Genomic DNA, 23,164 nt, shown 5'->3' with positions numbered 1-23,164 from the left:
ATTTCCACCAAAAATAAATCATTAACACACAAACAGATTCGACATTATAGTGACAGGATAAAATGGACATTGTAGATTAGAGCACTTCATATCTCTGTATACTCTTTTTACATCACATTCGCGCTTTATGCTCGCCATAGTTGTGCTTTCTGCGGGTGACAGGAAGAAAACAACATAATTTAATTGTGAGTTTATTTTTTAGCTTATGCTTTTGTAGTTGGTACATGTTAGGCTCTCATGTGTGCTCTAGTGGTTGGATTTCATAGTAGAGCCATACATAGCCCTTATCAGGACTCATTCTTTCGAATGTGACCTATTGGTCAGCAAGGGTTCATGATACGAATTGCGATGTCGGTACAACAGGCTTAGCCACTCTCTTAACCTGAGTATGTCGAACAATAAACTGTATGTTGTGGAATTTAACAGAAAACCGTGTGAGCTATTACCTCTCTTGACAATACAATTGCTCCATGAGTCATTGTGTTTACCTGTGTACGATTTTCAGGGCGATTAAAAAGAAATCAAATGCTAAAAATAATAGTGAAACACATATAAAAATTGTACAATATCCGATTTTGTTTCCTTCAACTCTTGCGAAAAGTTTTTTTTTTCTTTGAAAACTAAATGTAAATATAAATCATCTCAAAAACTAATAAAAGTCAGTAAAAACAGCAAGACGTGAACCAAACTTATAAAATGTCGTATAACTCGATATAACAATATATGAAAAACCTGTAATGTAGAGAAAATACAGCATCGGTAGCCGGTTTTCGTGTCAGGGTGTTAAAACGCGGTAAAAGTAATCACTTCCGTAATAAGCAAATATTGCATGTTTGAATAATAAATAATTGAAGAAATAACTACCGGGAAAGTAAAACATTTATGAATGGAAGTAATCCTAGCTCATATTTAAAGACAAACTTTATTTGAGAATCTTTTCATATAAATTTGTTTCTTACATTAAATAGTTATTAAGGAAGTAACACGAGCGCTTCTGCTGAACATACAAACGCAATATATGCATATATATATATATACACGGAAGATGAACTTTAAGTAGTCAAGCAAACCTGTACAAACATCTCGGAAATTTATCAAATTTTGTGAAGGAAGTAAGATAATTCACAATTTTGTTATTAATGTTGGCTTTGCAATATAACTCTTGGGTGCTTAACGCCTTGCAATTAAGGGGTCATTAGCGCCACCTTCAACTCTACAATTAAGTTTGGTTAGTTTTGAACTCCGTGAAAAGCTACACGAGGGCTATTTGCGCAAGCCGTTCCAACTTTAGCATTAAAAGACTACCCTTGGGCTACTCTTTTGCCAATAAATAATGCTATTGATCACACGTTATAACACCCCCAAAGAAGGACGCGCATTCGAACTCGCGATCCTTAGTTTGTAAGTAAAGTGCGCTAAACTACCTGGTCACGCCGAGCCCTACAACTAAGACTGATAATGATATATTTCTAATACCTATTTGTACTTGGACATAAAAATCATGCGAGAAAGATACAAGATTTTAGGCATAATCGATATTATCTTTGTATATTTATTATTTCAGTATTTTGTCTGGACCTAAAAATACTAGATTTTGTGATTTAAATATGCTGGAATGAAACCCTTTTATTCTATCGTTGTAGCTATATTGAATCAAACGCCTAACTTTCTGTGAACATTTTTTTTAAAATAAAAATTAATACCAGAGTGATAAAAAAGTTAATTGCTGTTTTATGGTTATACATTTTATTTTTAAATTATTTATCATTACCGCTTACAGAAATATATTTATAAAATAATTATAAATGTTCCTCAGTTACAGTAATATAGAATTACATAAATATTACATATAAACTGTTAAACAAATTATTTTTTTCATTTTTTTTAAACATTAGGTTTTGGAATGTGTTTACCTCACTAAGTCTGTGTAACTGGTTACGGCCCTATACGTATGATACAATAAATTCCCCGGCATAACCAGGTGGTTAGGGTGTTTGACTCGCAATCTCAGGGTTGCAGGTTCGAATCTCCGTCATATTAACCATGCTCACTCTTTCATCCATGGGGGCGTCATTATGTTACGGGCAATCCCATTATTCGTTGGTAAAGGAGTAGCCCAAGAGTTAGCGTTGGGTAGTGATGACTAGCTGCTAAATTAGGGACAGATAGCGCAGACAATCCTCGTGTACCACAACGTGAAATTCAACAAACAATACGTGTAATCGTGTATTTCTAACTTTATATGCTGATTGTTTTAAGAAAAAATGTAGTTTTTAAAATGTAACAGAGGCATAATTTGCGACAATGTGTTTCAAATACGTTTCAAATGGCTCTTGAAGCGTCAAAAGCTGGTTCCATTACAACGTGAACTAGTCTTCTATAGCCCCAGATGAAAACAGTATAGTAAACTGCATACACAATTACAGTTTTCTAATCGTAGTTCTCTAGCAAAGAAAAAAGTAGTTTGTAATTTTATTCAACTATACTCTACCTGTATATATCACTTTTATATGATTGCATAATATTTAATTATATTTTCATTTAATTAAAATATTATTAATAAGATAAATTACACTGCTGTGTAACACTGATTATATTATTACAGTTAACTAATAACAACGAAAACGCTCTACTACAGAGTATAGCGTACAATAAAAAAAAACACACCATTTCTCCCCCTTTACGTCATCTGTCTTTCAATCCACTCATCTATTCATCGTCAAACTTTGTGACTGCTTCAACGTTTAATTCGTTAAAAGACTCCATCTCGAGTTCCCATATTAACATATGAAAAAAATTGGCATTTCACTTAAAACTTATGCAAGTAAACTTATTCAAAAGTTTAGTATCGTAGAGGTACTTTTCGATGCTGCTACCAACTACGTTTGGACTTTATGTATTGTTTGTCTCCTCCAAGAAAGACTAAGGGCGAGAAAAGTGTGATCCAGTAAGCAACTTGGAAAATGATGAAACCCACTCATTACATACGGTATTTAGTTGAAAAATGTGACCCGCTTCTCAGCAAGAGCCACGAGGTTTAGTTTTCATGAAGACATTGATGAATGAGGTTTACCGGCTACCAACAATGAACGAGTCTTAACCACCGGGAGCGGTTCGATCTCACAAGACGTGTTCTCGCCTTGCGAGGATAAAAAGGATTGTAATCGATCCGGCTAGCGTTTTAACATGAACAAAACAGTTGAGGGCGGAGAGGAAACTTTCACACAGGAATGACCGTCAATTCTAATAATTACCTATTTGAAGTAAACGATGAAACATTTTCAGAGATGAACATTTGCTCTAACAAAGCTTCAAACTGTTAACGTTAACTTTTCTTTGTCTTAAAAATATCTGGTTGTTTAAAAAAATACTTTTATAAAGTATGTTTGCTTGTTTTTGGAATTTCGCGCAAAGCTACACGAGGGTTATCTGCACTAGCCGTCCCTAATTTAGCAGTTTAAGACTAGAGAGAAGGCAGCTAATCATCACCACCCACTACCAACTCTTGGGCTACTCTTTTACCAACGAATAGTGGGATTGACAGTCACATTATAACGCACCCACGGCTGAAAGTATGAGCATGGATGATGCGACGGGGATTCGAACCCGCGACCTTCAGAGTCGAACGCCTTAACCCACTTGGCTATGCCGGGCCTGACTTATAAAGTATATCCACATGTTAAGTCGAAAGCAATATTGACTGAATTTGTACTCGAATATTGTATTAACTAGAGGTTTTCTTGGAAAATTTTTCCAGTTTGATACAGCACTTAAGTCTAAATTTCTTAAACTCTTAATGGAAATGACTGTGAAGTAGTTATTGAATTTGATTAAACAATGATATACTGAAAAATCACAACATGATCAACATGAATAGCCAAGAAAAGGAAAAATAGCGTGAAAATGGTACAAAATCAGTACTTGAGCAACATAAAGACTGCGAGAAAAACTGTTTACTGGATCAGCAAAAAAGACGCAAATGTAGTGAAAAATTAGAACTCCATCAACATTAATAGTTTGTTGAAAAATTGTTTGTAGAATGAAAAAGAAATGGTGTAAAAATTGGTATAAATCAGAAGATGACTAATACTAATAGCGTGACGAAATAGATTTTAGGATCAGACAGAAACTTAAAAATACTGACAAATCAGAACCTGAAAAACAAAAGTAGTGAAATTGCTAAATGTTATTAATATATTCGTTCTTGAATAAGTGAAAATGGCGTTAAAATACTAAAATATAACATTTTGATAAACCTAAACAGCGTCGGAAATGATAGCTTCATGGTTAAAAATATATATATTTTTTCGACATAAATAGTATGTCAAAGAGTTATTTGTTTAATTAGCAAAACAGTTTTAAGCGTAGTGAAAAATCTAAATTTATTGATAAAAACTAGCATGGCGAAATTAGGACGTGAAAGCACCGAAACTTGATCGTCATAATCAGTTAGTGATAAATGTGTTTTTGGTCAGGAAAAGTGTGTAAAAATAATGATAGTAAATACTTGCTCAATATAATTAGTTTGATGAAATATTTGCCTAAAGATTGTTATATGATCAAAGTAAAGGCATAAAATTGTAAGAAGATCTAAACATCGCCATCATAAATAGTGTAATAGAAAGTTGTTTCTAGAAATAATGATATAATTAGTGTGTCTAAATAAAGGTGTAAAACTAGTCAACATTAAAAAACTTTGATGAACATAAATTTGTAGTGAAAGATATTTCTTCAATCAGCAATAAGGGCGTAAACGTAGTCTAAAACTCAGAAATTTAATAAGAATAAATTATTTAGTAATTGATGAAAGAATTTCTTGAGCCATAAAATGGAGTGAGCGTAATGACAGTCAGGATTTCTTCAACATAAGTAACATAGTAAATGTTCATTTATTGATCTGCAAAAAAAACACCAAAAAAACATAACATCGCAAATAATCAGAAATGAATCAACATAAACTGGAGTTCCTTGGATCGCAGAACAAGTGAAAACATCAGAGAATTTGTTTGTTTTTTGAATTTCGCGCAAAGCTACACGAGGACTATTTGCGCTAGCCGTTCCTAATTTAGCACTGTAAGACTAGAAAGAAGGCAGCTAGTCATCACCACCCACCGCCAACTCTTGGGCTACTCTTTTTACCAACGAATAGTGGGATTGACCGTTACATTATAACGCCCCCACGGCTGAAAAGGCGAGCATGTTTAGTGTGCCGAACATTAGAGAGAAACAAAACTTCATAAAAATGTATCGAAAGATAGGGTTCTCCTTCAGAATAAAAAAGTGCAAAAGTAGTGAGGAAATGGAAAGTTATTCACAATAAGCAGAGTGTTAGAAGATAATTTATTTGATCAGCAAGAATGGTATACAAAATGAACGACTTGGGATTGATGAAAGAAATTAATTTGGTGAAAGACTGTTATTTTTCCGATGAATAACACATTGTACATGTAACAAAAATTCGGAACTGAATCACCATAAGTAGTATGAGAAAGACAATTTTTTATTAGCCTCCACCCTCCTAAAAAAACACCTAAAAGTAGTGCTTGTTTTTGGTGTAAACATACAGTTTCTTGGATCAATATAAAAGCGTAGAATTAATGACACAGGTTTATCAGAGACGAAAATTTGTTTTTCAGGTTACCTCCGCACCCCACCCCCGAAAAAAAAGAAAACGTAAGAGTGTGGTGTAAGGGTAAAGACATAAAAGTGGAGAAAAATACGAAATGCGTTATATAGTTTTTGTAAAAACATATAAGTAGTGACAAACCGGAAGTTGTTCAACAGAATATTTAACTTTTTAAGAAAGAAGTGCATAACAATAGTTAAAAACCATAACATGATAATGTTACATACTTTGGGAAAAGGTTGTTTCTTGGATACGAAAAATGGTTTAAGTTGTAGAAAAATCAAAATTTACGAATATAAATGGTGTGGGATAAAACTGTTTGAATTTGGAAAAAAATGTCAAAAAGTAGTGACAAATCAAGAGCTAATGAACCTATATAAAATGGCAAAATATACTTTCTTAGACCGGAAAAACTCGTAAAATAGTGAAAAAAGAACCTGATGAAAATTAATAAGGTGAGTAGTGAAAGATAGCTTCTTGAATTAGTGAAAAAGGCCTAAAAGTAGTAAAAACTAACTTTATTAATATACGTGTACGTATTATAGAATGATGTAGGTTGTAGGTTCTCTATATAAGGTGTAAAATAATAGAGAAATCAGAAGATAAATAACGTGGCAAAAGATGGTTTCTTAAATAAGTAAAACAGGAGTAAACCTTGTGATAAATTAGAACATGATAAACATAAATACTGTGAGAAAAAGAGATTTTTGGACCTGACAAATGACATATAATTAGGACGTCAATATAACTAGTGTGAGAGAAAAATAGTTTCTTGATTTCGCAAAAAAAAAAGAAGACAAACAATTTGATCAACATAAGTGTAGCGAAAGGCTTTCATAAAAGTACAAATAAATCAAAACTTGATCAACAAAACTTCGTGCTTAAGGTATTTTTGTAGTTATGAAAAAAAGTTCGTAAAAATATAAAATAAAATATCAAAATCAATAGCGTGACAAATTGTCAAAGGGAGTTTCTTCAGTCAATGAAAAAAACACGTAAAAGTAGAAGTCTAAACTTGATTTCCCCCCCAAAATGTTACGAGATATACTTATTGTATTACAAAAAGTCTTAAAAGTAGCGACAAATTAAGACTTGTTCAACATAAAATGTTTGGCAAATGGTAATACACAGTTTCAGGGCATAACATTGTAAAAAAACAGAAGTTGATCAATATATCTTCTGTGGCAAAAGAAAGACCTAAAGTTTGTAAAAAAAAATTATAACTTGATTAAAAGTTACTACTGAAAGAGATATAGTTTCTTGGATAAGGAATATAGGTAGACAAGTAGTAAAATCTCAGAACTTTATCAGTATGAATAGTGTGAGAAAATGATGTTCTTGGATTAATTTAAAAAAAAAAGAAAAGAGAAAAGCCATAAAACTGGAGCAAAATTAGAAAATGAATAACCATAAGTGATATAAGAAATATAATTCTTTTATTAGCAAAAAGCGTAAGCGTTGATAGAAAGAAACCTTAGTGAAAATATAATTAACAAATTGTTTGTTTTTGAATTTCGCCGCAAACCTACACGAGGGCTAATTGTGCTGACCGTCCATAATTTAGCAGTGTAAAACTATAGGGTAGTTAGCTATTCATCACCACCCACCGCCAACTCTTGGGCTATTCTTTTACCAACGAATAGTGGGATTGATCGAAACATTATAACGCCCCCACGGTTGCAAAGGCGAGCATGTTTGGTGTGACGAGGATGTAATTAAAAATTATTAATTAATTAATATAATAAATATTATTGTGGCGAAAAATATTTGTTGCATCAGAGGAAAGGTATAATGTTGGAGAAAAATCAGAAACATAAGTGGTGTAGAAAAACATTATTATTTGGATTAACAAAATGTTATAGAGACAAATCAGATCATAATCAATATAAATAACATGGCAAAGTATAGTTTCTTAGAGCATAACAAAGTAAAGCAAAAAAAGTGTAATAAAATGTGAAAGACTGTTTTGAAATTAAGCACAAAGCTACATAATGGTCGACTGTGCTCTGCCCACCACTGGTATCGAATCCCAGTTTCTCCCAGTGTGAGATAGCAGACATACCACTGTGCATCAGTGAAAATGGTACCAATGCAATAGGAAACTAGCATATGAAAAGCATACATACCGAGAAATGGCGCAAAATTAGATAAAAAAATCAAAACTTCCTCATAATAAATAGTATAAGGAAAGATACTTTCTTGAACGAGGAAAACAGTGGTGAAAAATCATAAACTGATCGTCATAAAAATATAACGAATGACTAATTTAAACATATTACAATAATAATACAGAAGTTGATTAAAAATATCTGGCATATGCTATTTTCGTAGTTCTGAAAAAAAATCGCAAAAAGAATGAAAAAAGAGATAAAAATAAAATTCCATATATTTTGAGGAATAGTCAAATATAGTTTTTTTCAATAAACCGTGGGGGCGTCATTATATGACGGTCAATCCCACTATTCGTTGGTAAAAGAGTAGCCCAAGAGCTGGTGGTGGGTGGTGATGAATAGCTACCTTTCCTCTTATCTTACACCGCTAAATTAGGGATGGCTTGTAGCTTTGCGCGAAATTCAAAAACAAACAAATACTCATAAAAATTACTGAAAAAATCACACTTGTGTGATATGTTAAGTGATGAAAGAAAGGTGTAAAAGTATGAAAAATCAGCAAAATACTATAGCAGAACATATAGTTTCTTGGATCACGCAAAAACGGCGTAAAACTACAGAAACATCATGAAATGATTAACTTAAATAATGCGAAGAAAGGCAGTTTCTTGAACGAAAAAGAAGGATGGAAAATTAGTTACAATGAGATCTTGAACTTAATAAATACCATGACGAAAGCTAGTTAGTTGGATCAGAAAAATAAAGATACAAAAGTAGTGAAAATTAGGATTTGATAAATATAAGTAAGGTGACTAAAGATAACTTACTGAATCAGGAAAAAAGGTATAGATGTAAAAGAGTACACATAGAGAAACAATACGATAAAGTAAACATAAGTTGTTTTTTTTTATAAAACGTGAAACATGCAATGGTCCAACACTGTGAATAAAGCTAGTTTCTTGGATAAAAAAACTATAATAAAAATACCTGATCAACATAAATAGTTTGTCAAAAGATAGTCTTCGATCAGGGAAGAGATGATAAATTTAGTGAAGAATAAGAATTTCATCTTATGCTAGGGTAAAACATTAGTTTACTGGATAAACGAGAAAGGTATAAAGACAGTGAAAAGTCATAACTTAATTAATACAACTAATGTGGTGTACAATAATTTCTCAGGTTAGCAAAGTAAATGGTAAAACAGTACAACATCGAAACTTAAGAAAGATAAATAGAACGGCGAAATAAACCAAAAAGGTATCAAATTAGATAAAATAAGAAACTTGATCAACAAAAATAGTAAGGAAATAGGCGGAGCTTTGGATATGAAAGAAAAGCAGCTAGAGTAGTTAGAATCCTAAAGCTGATAAACATAAATCTGGGGCAAAAGATAATTTACGAGATTAGTAAAAAGGTACAAGAGTAGCAAACTATCGCAGTGTCATCAGCATTTGTTTATTGAGTCAGCAAGAAAAAACATAAAAGTAGTGAAAAGCCTTAATATGATGAACAAAATCCATATAATTGTTGTGTAAAAAGAACAAGACAAAAGTAACAAAACAAAGAATAGGCTTAAAATTAGTGAATAATCAAAATCTGATTCCAAGAAATTGTGAGGCAAAAGATAATTTCTTGGGTAAGAAAATATTATGCAGATATGTGAAAAATAAAAACTTCACGATATAAATGAAATATTAAAAGACAGAGTGTACAGTATGGAAAAAAATTGCAGTTGAACAGCAAAAATAGTGTAGCAAAATAAAGCTTTTAAGGTAGCAAAAAGTAAAAAAGTAAAAGCGCTGAAATATCACAGCTAAATCAACATAACATTGTAGCGAAAGATAGTTTTTTGGATCAACCAAACACATGTATTAACAAAAAAATCTGAACTTCATCAGTAGAAATAATGTGACGAAAAATTAAAGTCCTGGATGGACAAATAAATACAAGTAAGAGTGGCGTACAACTAGAACTCATTCAAGCTCAATATAGTGTAGTGTAGTGAAAGGGTTAAAGAAAGGCATAACGCAGTAAAAACAAGAACATGATCGACATCAATTGTAAGGCAAATGCAGTTACTTTGATCAGCAAAGAAGCGTTAAAACGTTGAATAAATTATGTTCATTACATAAAAAGTGTTATGAAAGAATGTTTCTTAGACCAACAAGAAAGATGAGAGAGGTAGAGAAATTAAAAACTATTTGTAGAGTAATAGTTTATGTGATCAAAAATACCATAACTATTACAAAAATATCAAAACTTGATCAAAATAGTTAGTGTGGTGAAGATTTGTTTGTTTTTCAATTTCTCGAAAAGATACATACACGAGGGTTATCTGCGCTAGCAGATATCATGATATTAATATTAAGGTAGATCCATAGATAAAAAAGCGGAATGGGTAGTAGAAAATTCATAATTAAACAGCATTAGATGTAAAGAAAAGATAGCTTTTGGATCAACTAAAAAGACTTTAACTGATTTACCGTTACACGTTTATTTTAATACCTACGTGTGTTTCTGTTTGATGGATGTGACGTATATTGTTGGATGTGTATTGCGTAAGTCCCGTCTGTTCTGTAAATTTATTGAAGCTTCTTGAGAGTAAGAATTAACAATATTTGTTTTACAAAAAAAGTTAGCGTGTTCGAACTTTGTTGAACATTTTAGAAACTCGTGTGATTCGTATAAATGCAGCTAGCCAAGAGACAGTAATAGAGTATTATTAGTTAAATACAGTCAGTGTGCTATAAGCCTCGGAAGCAATAATTGTGATTTATACCTATTGATCGGAAAATTTCGAACATTACGAAGCGTTTAATTTCACTGAATTAACTTCGACTTTACCAACGAATAGTGAGACTGACCGTAACATTATAACGTCCCACGGCTGAAAGGACGAGCATGTTTGGTGCGACGGGGATTCGAACCCGCGACGCTAAGATTACGAGTCGAACGCCTTAACCCACCTGGTCACGCCGGGCCTCGTTGATAAAAGAGTAGCTCAAGAGATGGAGGTGGGTGGTGATGACTAGCTTCCTTCCCTCTGGTCTTACACTGCAAAATTAGGGACGGCTAGCCCAGATAGCCCTCGCGTAGCTTTTCGCGAAATTAAAAAACAAACAAACAAGATCAGCAAAAAAAAGAAAGAAAGAAAATTAGTGAAAAATCAGAATCTGATCAACATAAATGACGTTCGAAAAGATAAAGTTTTTTCGATCAGTGCAAAAAGATGGAAATGTAATTACAATAAGATCCCTGGATTCGCAAAAACCAAAAAGCATAAGTATGGTGGAAAACCTAAAATGAATCAGTACAGTGTATGAGAGATAGTTGCTTAGATCAATATAAAAAAGGCTAAAAGTAGTGAAAGATTAGAGCGATAAACATAAGTACTATGGGAAAAGATAGTTTACTGTATCATTAAAAAAAGACGTAATATTGTTGATTAACTTATATAGTGTGGGAGAAGATCAAAAATAAATGGAATAAAAGTGATGAAAAATTCTATATGAATTAACATTACTTTTTGTTAAAATGTGAAATTTAAGCTGGATCAATGTAGTGTGGGATAAGATAAGATAAGTTTCGAGGATGAAGACAAACTTCATAAAATTTAAAGAAAAATCAGAACTTGATCAATATATAATTATAGTGTCGACGACAGAAGGGAATAAAAGTACGGAATATTTAGAAATTGATTAATATAAAGACTACTGTAAAACAAAGAAGGGAACAAAATTATGGGCACGTGTGTTTTGTTATTGCAAAGCTACATCGGGCTATCTACTGTGTCCACCCAGGGAAATCCAACTTCTCATTTTAGCATTGTAAATCCGTAGACTTACTGCAGTCCCAGTGGGTGATTAAAACTATGAAAAATTCAGAAGTTGATCAACATAAAGACTGTGACAAAAGATAGTTTCTTGGATTCGCAAAAATTAACATAAGATCAGGAAAATTTTCGTAAAATAATGGCAATTAAGTAATTAAGTAAAATGATCAGCTTGATCATTATAATCTTGATCCTTATAATGATTATGGATAAATAATGACTTAAAGTTAGTGAAAATCAATACTTCAATGATACACATAAAATGACGAAAGGCAGTTTCCTGGGGCAGAAAAAAAAGACAAATGTGGAAAAAAGAAAAAAATAGTGTGGCAAAAATATCTTATTAGATCAACTAAGAATAAAAAAGTGAGACAGGTTCGGAAAAATCAGAACTTGATAAACATAAATATTTCGTCTGAAGATTTGCTCTTGAATTAGAAGGAGAAAAGTGCACAAAAGCAGCTATAGTAAAAACTTAAACAGAAAATGTATAAAAATAGTGAAATATCAGAATTTTGTGAACATAAATATTGTGGCAAGGGATAGTTTGTTGTAAGAAAATGAAAAAAACAACATAAATATGGAGAAATAAGGGCGTAAATGTATTAAAACTCAGAAACTTATCAATATAAGCAGTGTGGCCAAAGAGGAATGGCAGCTTCTTTGATGGGCAAAGATGGCGTAAGTGAAAATTAAAAATTCGTCAACATATACAATGTGGCGAGTGATAGTTGTTTGGAACAGCAAAGAAGGCGTAAAAATAGCGAACAATCAATATGTGATCAACGCAAATCGTGTGTGAAAAGATATATTGCTAAATCAAGGAGAAAACGGAGTGAAAGCAATTTTCGCCGTTAACATTAACCACAGAAAGATATTTCGTAAGAGTTTATCTCCTAAATCAATTATACCAGCAGGAATATTGTTTTAGTATCAACATTAACAAGGCACGGCATGGCCAGGTGGGTTAAGGCGTGCGACTCGTAATCCGAGGGTAGCGGGTTCGCATCCCTTTCGCGCCAAACATTATCACTTTTTCAGCCGTGGGGGCGTTATAATGTGACGGTTAATCCCACTATTCGTTGGTAAAAGAGTAGCCCAAGAGTTGGCGGTGGGTGGTGATGACTAGCTGCTTTCCTTCTAGTCTTATACTGCTAAATTAGGGACGGCTAGCGGAGATAGCCCTCAAGTAGCTTGGCGCGAAATTCAAAACTAACAAACAACATTAACAAAAAGATGATTTACGGATACAAGTAACTAAAGTGATATTATGCTTTATGGTAAAATGTTTCTTTAGCTAATACCTTAGAAAATGAGGGTCCTGAGTCATATTACTAGGGTTTTATCTCTTTTAAACATCCCAAGTTATGCAAAATTAAGAACTTTATACCAAGAGACAAAGTAAAGTAACAATAGATGTAGTGAGTCCCACCTGAATGGCACCTTATTCAGATATAGTGCCAAAATGGTCACATGGATTGATGTTAATTTATCAGGGGTAGATGTTAATCGGTTAGATGCCTTATTTTGAATTGTGGAACAGAGACGAGACAGCCAAACGGAAGAACTCGCAGTCTAAATCAACTATTTTATACAAGTTGTGGGAACATTCGTTACGAAAAAAATAGTCATTACTTTACTCATGATAAGTTTTGCTCATTGGCCATACACCACTCAGGGGTCCCTTTCCATCGGTTTATTTCTAAACACATATAATTTGTTAAATGAAATCATCCGCATATAAGCATCATATAACTTAATACGTTGACTCCCAAGCCTATTTTGCCGATACTTTCAGGGTTGCACTAGTCATTTTACAATTACTTTTCAGGAAGAGTGTTATTTTTTATATCATTGGTAGGTGTGAGTCAAAGACGTTGTAAAGATCATTTTTGACCCACAAACTATAGGTGGGTCGCTTGGGGCTTAAGAACGCATTTAGTCTTACTGTTCCACATGACCAACCTGTGGGTAGTGCTAGAATTTCAGAATCATAATTTTTTTTTATATATGAATCATTGCATAATAATTATTTTTATCTTTTTCATATATTTTCAGAAGCATAAAATTTTTTATATATGAATCATTGTATAATAATTATTTTTCTCTTTTTCATATATTTTTAATATTTTTTCTATAAGATATGTTAAAATGAGAGTTCTAACCAATCTGATGTGACATTAAATATTTTTTATGCTTTTTAAAAAAAGAAAGTCAAGATCAGATTATTCGGAAATTGAGGAAAATTCAGATACTGATAATAAAGATTACGGAGATTTAGATTATGAACCTCCTAGTAACGAAACTTGCGACTCAGAAGATAAGAAAGCTCCCTCATCTGAAGATTTTGAAAATACACAGTTTAAAGCCGAAGTTGAAACTAATGATAATGCCCAGCAGCACACTCCATCTTATTGATGGCGCCCAGTGAACAGTTACAGCAAAAAAAAACTTTATCACTTATTGCACCATGTTCCGGATCATCTACAAATGTTATATTAATATCTTTCGAGTCGTTTGAGCTTGTGGTTAATGATAAAATTTATGATCTTACAGTTCAATAAAAAAATCTCAATTATCACTAAACCAAAACAGTTGACAACACAAAGGTAAGCATGTGGAAAGACACTAACTGTGAAGAAATAAAAAGTTTATTGGAATTATTATATACATGGGACTTGTGAGATACTCAAAGATCGCCTACCACTGGCAGAAAGATCTCTTCTACAGGAATTCCTACATTCCACAAATAATGTCAAGAAATAGGTTTTAAACACTCCTACATTTCGTTAACTTTGCAGATAATCAAACAACTGAGAGAGATCACTTAGGAAAATTAGAAGGTTATTTGAGATTCTTAAAAATATTTTACAAGGGCTAATATTCCAGGTAAATGCAGTGCAGTAGATGAAACAATGGTGCCATGACGAAGTCGCCTAGTGTTTCGTCAATATAATCCTGAAAAGGCACATAAATGTGGTTTGAAACGGTATAAACTATGTGATCCCCAAGATTACACCTATACCAACACTTTTCTTTCTGGAACAGATGACACACAGCAATAGTGAAAGTGTCCCTTAGATAGATTCACCCATGCAACTCAAAGTGTCCTCGATCTTGCTAAAGACTATTTAGATCCAGGGAGAACAATCCTTAGAGATAATATATATATGCATCATTCGATTTATTAAAGGAGCTGCTAAAGCATCGAACCCACCTTGTGGGAAAATTACAGGCAAACAGAAAGGGTAACCCAAAGGAAATTGTAAGTGCAAAACTAAAGAATGGAGAAATTGTAGGTCGCCAACAAGATGATGCAATTGTGATACTAAAATGGAAGGACAGACGTAATGTTCTTATGTTGTTCACGAAGCATGATCTTAATTTCAGGGAAACTGCACGGAGAATCAATGATGTGGATGTAAAAAAAAAACAGAAATGGTTCTCAATCACAACATCATAGAAACAGGAAAAGTATTAGATGATATCATAAGATTGCCTTTGTGTTTTGTTAAACACAGCAGTTGTATGCTTTAGTATTATTCAGTATAGCACACACACACACACACACAAAACTATAAAAGCATGAGTTTCAAAAATCAATCATTCAATCACTGTATCAAGTAAATGTTCAAGTAGCAGTAACACCAAGGACAACAGCAGAAAGAGCCGACGCATGGTATATCATGACGACTTCCACTGGAAGAGACAAGTCTAACAGAATAATTCGTAAAAGATGCATTGGCTGCTACAGTGAAATAAGAAAGACAATGACTGCAAAAGAAGCGGACAGTTAGACCAAAGAAGTTCGCACATATTGTAATGAATCTGAAGGTAGCCTCGGTTTCTGCATTACTTGTTTCAATAAAAGACATTAGGTCATATAACTTCAAATTATACCTATAGTAATGACTGCCACTTTGTACTGCTTTCTTGCTATTCATTATTTTTATACGATATTTGTTTTCTAATTTCTTTTGAAAACAGCATGTTGGTAAATTTACATAACACTTCGTTTAAAAAATCTTTTTATGCTTTTTATCTATTTACGATGCCAAAATAACAATTTTGTTGAAAAATTTATTTTTTGTTTTTGTATCCATTTATGTCTAAATAAAGTTATTTGCTTAACCTATTTCTATATACTATATACAACTATCAGATCCATAAAACGTAAAAAAAATTAAGAAAACATAGGTGGACTTGTAAAATAAATGTTGTCCTGATGACCCACTCTCATTTGTATATGTAACCATTGTGTCCCAGCCAATACGTACCCCTTTAAAAAGAGAACAGAGCACGACTCATCCACCGGTGATTGGTGTGGGTCTTAGTGGAAGACTATCACGACCCACCGGTGAATTACATAAAAGCCAACGTGTTAAGCTCATTAAAAAAAATATTCGCATTCTTTATAATTGTTGAAATATAGTTTGAAAAGTATTATATGCATACGTATAATCAAGGTTAGATATAGAGTTTTTATGGCTTTTGAAATATATATATTTTTAATCTATCAGTCTTTTTCTAATTATTAATTAAGTTCATGAACATAGCATGAAATAACCGCCTATGTGTTGCTTAATTTACTCTCTTAAGAAACGTCGCGGGTTTGCATCCCCGTCGCGCCAAACATGCTCATACTTTCAGCCGTGGGGGCGTTATAATGTGACGGTCAATCCCACTATTCGTTGGTAAAAGAGTAGTCCAAGAGTTGGTGGTGGGTGGTGATGACTAGCTGCCTTCCCTCTAGTCTTACACTGCTAAATTAGTGACGGCTAGCACAGATAACCCTCGAGTAGCTTTGTGCGAAATTCAAAAAAACAAACAAACAAACTCTTAAGAAACATTCAAGTGAAAATGTATGAGGCTCCATACTTTTATAATAAAATTAAACTTTATTTATTACAAGCAAACAACGTGGTTTCATAATTATACAACATGGAGCATGATTTAAGAGAAAAACATTAAGTTTCACTTAATTATTTTATGGACTGTTATCATCCATTTTTCGGAAAATACAACGATACCAATTTTTAACATTCATCATGAGAAATTTCTGTTTGTTAGAGTCATCAACATCTTCAGTCAACTCCACTTTTCTACTATATCTTTTTCATTGGTGAAAAAAGAAAAACTTTGTAAGATTGAAAAGTCACCGAAACTAATCATACTTAGCTAATCAAATGATGTATGAAACTAAGTTTCAGACTATCATTTATGTCAGTCAGTGACTATCGCTGGACGTACGAGCAATTTTTCGCTGATTCAAGTGTATTTCTATTTTTCTTCAGATTTATCGTCGTGCGTTTTCTGTATTTATTACTATTATTGCTGGTGATCGTTAAAAATAAAAATTATTCTTTCTCCCCTAAGATATGTCGACGAGAATCCAGTTTTTTATTTAAGTTACTTTAAGATATAAAGCATACAGACTGTAAACAAACAATATAAATTATCATTATTCATCAACGTATGCTCATTGGAGATCGACATCATAAATAAATGGTAGCATATGTAAACGTTTCAAATAAATTCCTGCTCTTTTGCAAAGCTGATGTAAATTTGTTGCGTAAATCCATCAACACACATTCATGTTTTTACGTTCAAATAAAGTAGGTTTAAGTTTGATACCAACCCTACTTTTCATTTTAATAAACTTAGAATTTAAAGTAAACCTATGTTCATTTCTAGTTTTCACTCTTTTTCCAATATTTCATCCCTATGTATGAAACTGCTTACCAAACATAGCTTAGATCGTTAAGTAACTTTATTATTTTTTTTACACATTCGCAATTTTCTAGTTTTTGAAATGATTTAAAGATTATATTAGAAATTAAAAATAAATTTGAGGTTAAATCCCGAAACGAAAAGTGAACGTGAAAACTTTTTGAAACGTCTGAATTGGTTGAGTCTTCCTTTAATACAAACGGTTTTACAAAACCACAAACGTATTTAGGGCAAAAACAGAATACTGCTCCTAATTCAAGTCGCATGAAGTAAAGTGTTCTGAAGAGGTTAAATAACTTCAAACTATAATGTTAAGCTGCAATACTACACACATTATGTAGAGATTAAGTAGTAGTTTTCTCAACCACTTATGCCTCCATAAAAAGCCATTCCAATCATTATCCGTGTGCAGTTGAAGAGAAGTCATAAAATAAATACAACACGTTTAAATCTCTCTTTTTTTTCCACTCAAGAAAAACGTTATAGAGCCCAGCAATGGGAGGTCAAAATGGAAGTCAAACAAAAGAATGTAGTTAAGTATGTTGAATTGAATATCACGATCATTTATGGAATATTAGACAAACAATTAAAATATTGTCTTTTGAAATTTGTAATGTCGCTGAAATATATAAAGAAACTGTAATAGAATTCACAAGATCCTGTTTAAAACATGAAAAGCAACCATATAGTGCTATATTGGATTAGTAACCAAATGGAGAAGAATAATACAAGCAGAACTCTGTTAGTTCATGGTCGGCTTCTGTGAAGCTTAGAATTTGAGATTAAAAGGATAGGAAGAATTTCGCTAACTTAAGATTGGCTTCAGATTAGTTATTATAACTATACCACTGAATGTTCTTCGTCTTCTGCTTTACTTATGGTAGCAAAGTTTAGAGAGCTAAGCGTGTTAAGGCGTTCGACTCGTAATCCGAGGGTGGCGGGTTCGAATCCCGCTCGCACCAAACATGCGCGCCCTTTCAGCCGTGGGGGCGTTATAACGTGATGATCAATCCCATTATTCATTGGTAAAAGAGTAGCCCAAGAGTTGGCAGTGGGTGGTGATGACTAGCTGTCTTCCCTCTAATCTTACATTGCTAAATTAGGGACGTCTAGCGCAGATAGCCCTCAAGTAGCTTTGCGCGAAATTCAAAACAAACAATAATGTGACAGTCAATCCCCCTACTCGTTGCTAAAGAAGTAGCCCAAGAGTTTGCGGTGGGTGGCGATGACTAGTTGTCTTCCTTTTAGTCTTACATTGCTAAATTAGGGGCAGCTAGCGCAAATAACTCTGGTTCAGCTTTGCGTAAAATTAAATAACATACGAGGAAGGGCTTCAATATATTTCAATGTCTAAAACAACAAAATTCAAGCTACTGGTACGGTCTAGTGGTTAGGGCGATGGACTCAGAATTTGCAAGCCGCGAGATCAAATCTCATTAACGAACATACACACTTATTCAGCCATAGTAACGTTATAATGTGACGGTTAATCTTACTAGTCGTTGGTACAGAGTAACATCTAAGAATTGGCGGTGGGTGATGTTGACTAACTGCCTTCTCTATTGTCTCTTATTTCGGAATGAGGGTGTGTGTGTGTGTGTGTGTATGTTTATAGCAAAGCCAAATCGGGATATCTGCTAAGTCCACAGAGGGGAATCGAACCCTTGATTTTAGCGTTGTAAATCCGTAGACTTACCGCTGTACCAACGGGGGACCGGAATGAGTGGCGGCCAGAGAATAAGCTCGTGCGGAATTGAATAAAATAAACAGAAACAAAATTCTAGGTATCCAACAGAAATGTAAAACTCTTGACCATTTTTTGAACTGCTTCTTGGCGCTGTCCAATGTTATTAATTATTTATTTTTTAGTTTTTAGAACTGCTTGAACTTCAGAATGAATATTCTATAGGGCTGGTTTTATGGATACGTTAATCCGGAAGATATATGACCTGTTAGAGGAACAGCAGTAATTGATTGGGGAAAATGTGTATTTAGCGAGAAAGCAGCTCAGGAGGCGTAGAAATGTTCGGCAGAGACAAAGCGAACAGATGTAAAGTTGGGATTAGCATTAAAATATTCCAGGAACACGACTATTTACGAGAACGTATCAGTATATCTTAAGCTTAGAAGAATCTCGGAACTTATATGAATCATTGAAACTGAGAAATACTGTATAACACATATATTATAATAAATAGTTTAGCGAAATTAAAGTCCAACATATAGAAAGACGAAAAATATCGATACCACAAAGACACATGATGAGCCACCAGAAAACACAAACCGTATGACTGTGAACATTTACAGCATCTACATCGCAGGATAGACTTTTTTGTTTTTTCTGTGATGATACGTTTGGTAACTACTTTTGGTTAGAGTGAACAAGTGTGCAAATTTCCATTTCTATTACAAGACACAAAGTTGCTGACAAAACAGATTATCTTATTCCTCGAGATGTTGTACATCATTTAAACTGTCCCAATCACATACAGAAAAGATATAATCAAAATTTAATGAATGATATTTGAAAAAAGATCCATGGAAAAGCAATGACTAAACTCGTAACATATATTGAAAAATTTAAACTGGAGGATGCATGATCAGTGATGTCGAGAAACCCACTTGTTGAGAAATTTATATGCAAAAAGGGCTCGTTTGGGTTGAGAAAATATTTTACATAGAAGGTCGAAACGTTGTTCGCTCTTCTATGTAAAATATTTTCTCAACCCAAACGAGCCGTTTTTGCATATAAATGGAGGATGCATGATTCAGCGTCTGTTTTCGAACTTTTTGAACTTGCAATGCTGTACTAATACCGACTTGAGTAACTAACAAGATATAACGAAGACCAGATATACAGTATACAACCGAAAAATAGAAGTTATTGTTTTGAAGTTGAGCACAAAGCTGTACAATAGCTATTTGTACTATGCACCCCACGGGTATCAAAACACAGATTCTAGCGTTGTAAGTCCGCAGACTTACCGCTGTGCTACTTGGGGGAAGGGGATAGAATGTTGACAAACATTTGTAACCCGGATACTTAAGAACATGCCCGAGATGCGTTTAGGGTATTTGATAATGATGTAGGAATGACGACGTTGAAGACAGCATGCGACAAAGTATATGACAAAAAGGCAGTCATTCTGGCAAAATTTAAAAAAAGTATTATTCAAGTGGATATAACCTGTGTTCCCAGAGCTAATTTAATTGTACCTTTTACAAAGAATGTTAAAAAATATTTTGTATGATGATTTTTTATTCTGTTACTAGGATGCTCAAAGACTGTGATCTAGTCAAGCAGTTGTGACATCTTTGCTTTATTTAAGTATAGTGTTTTGTATAAAGGTAAAGTATTTTGAAAATTTCAAACATAGAAAATGAATTTTAAAGAAAAGTAGTTGATGATCACCTTGATAATTTATAAACTAGTGCCTCAAAATACAATAACTTCATGTTAACATTTTACAGCTTTAAACATTTATTATTTGTGTTTTAATAGCAAAACCTTAGTTCATTCATAACTTAGCAGCCATTTTTTAATTTTTTCATGTAGTTTGATAGCAGAGCTGTTTCTTTTGGTTTCATTATCTATACATGTGCTAATCTTGGTGTTTTTAATACAAAAAATTATACACCAAAGTGCGCTGCTGTGTTCAGAACAAAATCTGATTCTTTAAAAATATTTAGTCAAAAGACGTTTCTTAGATTTGTCCTTTAAATTGTAACGTCATAAGAAGAAATAACTGGAATTGAGGAAGACGATCAACCGTTTTATAGCAGTGATTAGTGAATAGTTATAATAAGACCTTGAAGTTGTTTTACTTATAAAACTGTCAAACTTCAGTTATAAATTCCTGTATGAAGTGCAACTAGTGAGATTTTCTTGTAAATAATTTCTAATACGATTTTATCTCTCTTTAATAGAAAGAAGTACCATGTCACTTATTGTGTAGTTGTTGAATTATTGGTTAAAGTAATACAGTTCTGTATTATGTTATTCATGTTTTCAGTATAATTAATCTTGTTCGCAGTGGCTGTTCTATTATTTTTATCCCATTTTTCCAACTAATATTTTTATTAACTAATAATCTAAGTGACCTACTGTGTACGTAAAAAATGATAAGGTTAATCTTTAATATGAATTATCTTCACTTCGTCAAACAAATCGGCTGTATAGACTACAATACAATACTTCAGCTGTTTCAATACAGAGAGAAACAGTCAAAAGATAACCGTGATGTAGCCTTCACATAGTAGCCCAATGTTAAACTATGAGCTTCAGCTCTCTTTGAAATAACTCCAAGTTGATAAATGAACAGATTTTTTTCATCTTTTAGTAAATTCTGAAAGCGTTTGGACGATGTTAAAGAAAAAAGGAGTCGATTCATTTTATATAGATTTTTCTTCCACGCTGTGATAAACCACAATCACTCAGTATGTTGAGACCATTCACAGAGTTATTCAGTTGTGTAAAGTTTTAGAAAATGTGTATTTTCACTTTATTCTTAAGAGAAGCTATTTATACTGATATATTCTATCAAATGAAATATTACCAATTGAAAAGAAAACACTGAACGACTTGTGTAATCTTATTTTTTGGAGTTACCAAATTAAGAAAATCACGTGTAACCCAGAGGAGCCTTTTTATTTCTCTAAAACAAGAAACTACGAGACCCACGTGTTTTGAAAGTTTCTGATATATTTTTCTTATACAGTTTTTAATATCGTTAATTTCAATTTCATTTAATATTATGAAAATTTATTTTTTGTTTTTATTAATTTAAAAATATCGTGTAAAAGATTTAGGAAATCCAAGGCCGAAATTAAAGAAAAACAAAATTACTTTTAACTTAAAATAACTATAGATATTTAAGCCATCAAAAATAAAACTTCAAATCTCCCAACACCACTTTCCCAAGTTGGTCAGTGGTAAGTCTAATGACATACAAAGCCATAGTGAACAGAACAAAGATCGTCAGCCAAATGTGTTGCTTTGCACACAAAAAAACAAACAAACAAAACGAACAGTGCGATAACACGTTTCACATTCTAACAATCACGAGTTGGCGACTCTACCATGGTATATATCAAATATATCAGTGCGACGAAAATGTAAAATAATTCGTTCCGCTTTTGGACAAAAAAAACGATATAATTACCATAGTTTAGATTAAAAAACAAAGAAACAAACAATACTAGCATATTTTATACACAGATTAGTTTTAAATTAATTACAGTTTTTTTTAAATTAAGCTCAAAGCTACACAATGGGCTATCTATGCTCTTCCCACCACTGGGGGGCTTACATATTTTATTGATTGGAGCGTTGTTCCTTACCTTAATGACTATATTATAAATAGTATATGGCGCATGAGTTCTTATTTCTCTCAATGTTTACTTTTTAAAAAATCGAATGTTCATAGCTAGAACAAAAGGATGGTTTCTTTCGTTTGGTTTAGTCTACGACAATGAAACAAGCGAGTCACGTTCGTGTTTTCGAGAATTCCATTATCTAAAATGGGGGAAGATTTGGGAAAAAAACATTTTGTGTTCGTACTTGCGATAGTTTTTTAGAGATGGACTAGTCTAATAGTTTGATTTGCTTTGAATTTCGAGTAAAGCAATACAAATGCTATCTACGCCATCCGTCCCTAACTTAGGAGTGTAAGACTAGAGGGCTACTCTTTTACCAACGAATAGTGGGACTGACCGTCACATTATAATACCCATATGGCTGAAACGACAAGCATGTTTGGTGTGACGGGGATTCGAACACAAGACCCTCAGATAACGAGTCGAGTGATTTAACCATCTGGCCATGCCGGGCCATTAGTCTAATAGAATCCTAGCGGTTCGACATTT

General features: G+C 33.0%; 1 protein-coding gene across 7 annotated transcripts in view; it reads right to left on the bottom strand.

The window, feature by feature from the left end:
* Positions 1-23,164, bottom strand: part of LOC143249165 (CUGBP Elav-like family member 4) — a 489,962-nt gene that overhangs the window by 149,159 nt on the left and 317,639 nt on the right. The window lies entirely within an intron of this gene.

This window comes from Tachypleus tridentatus, chromosome 4, assembly GCF_004210375.1.
Source record: "Tachypleus tridentatus isolate NWPU-2018 chromosome 4, ASM421037v1, whole genome shotgun sequence".
Lineage (NCBI taxonomy): Eukaryota > Metazoa > Arthropoda > Merostomata > Xiphosura > Limulidae > Tachypleus > Tachypleus tridentatus.
This window is presented reverse-complemented; position numbering and strand designations above follow the sequence as displayed.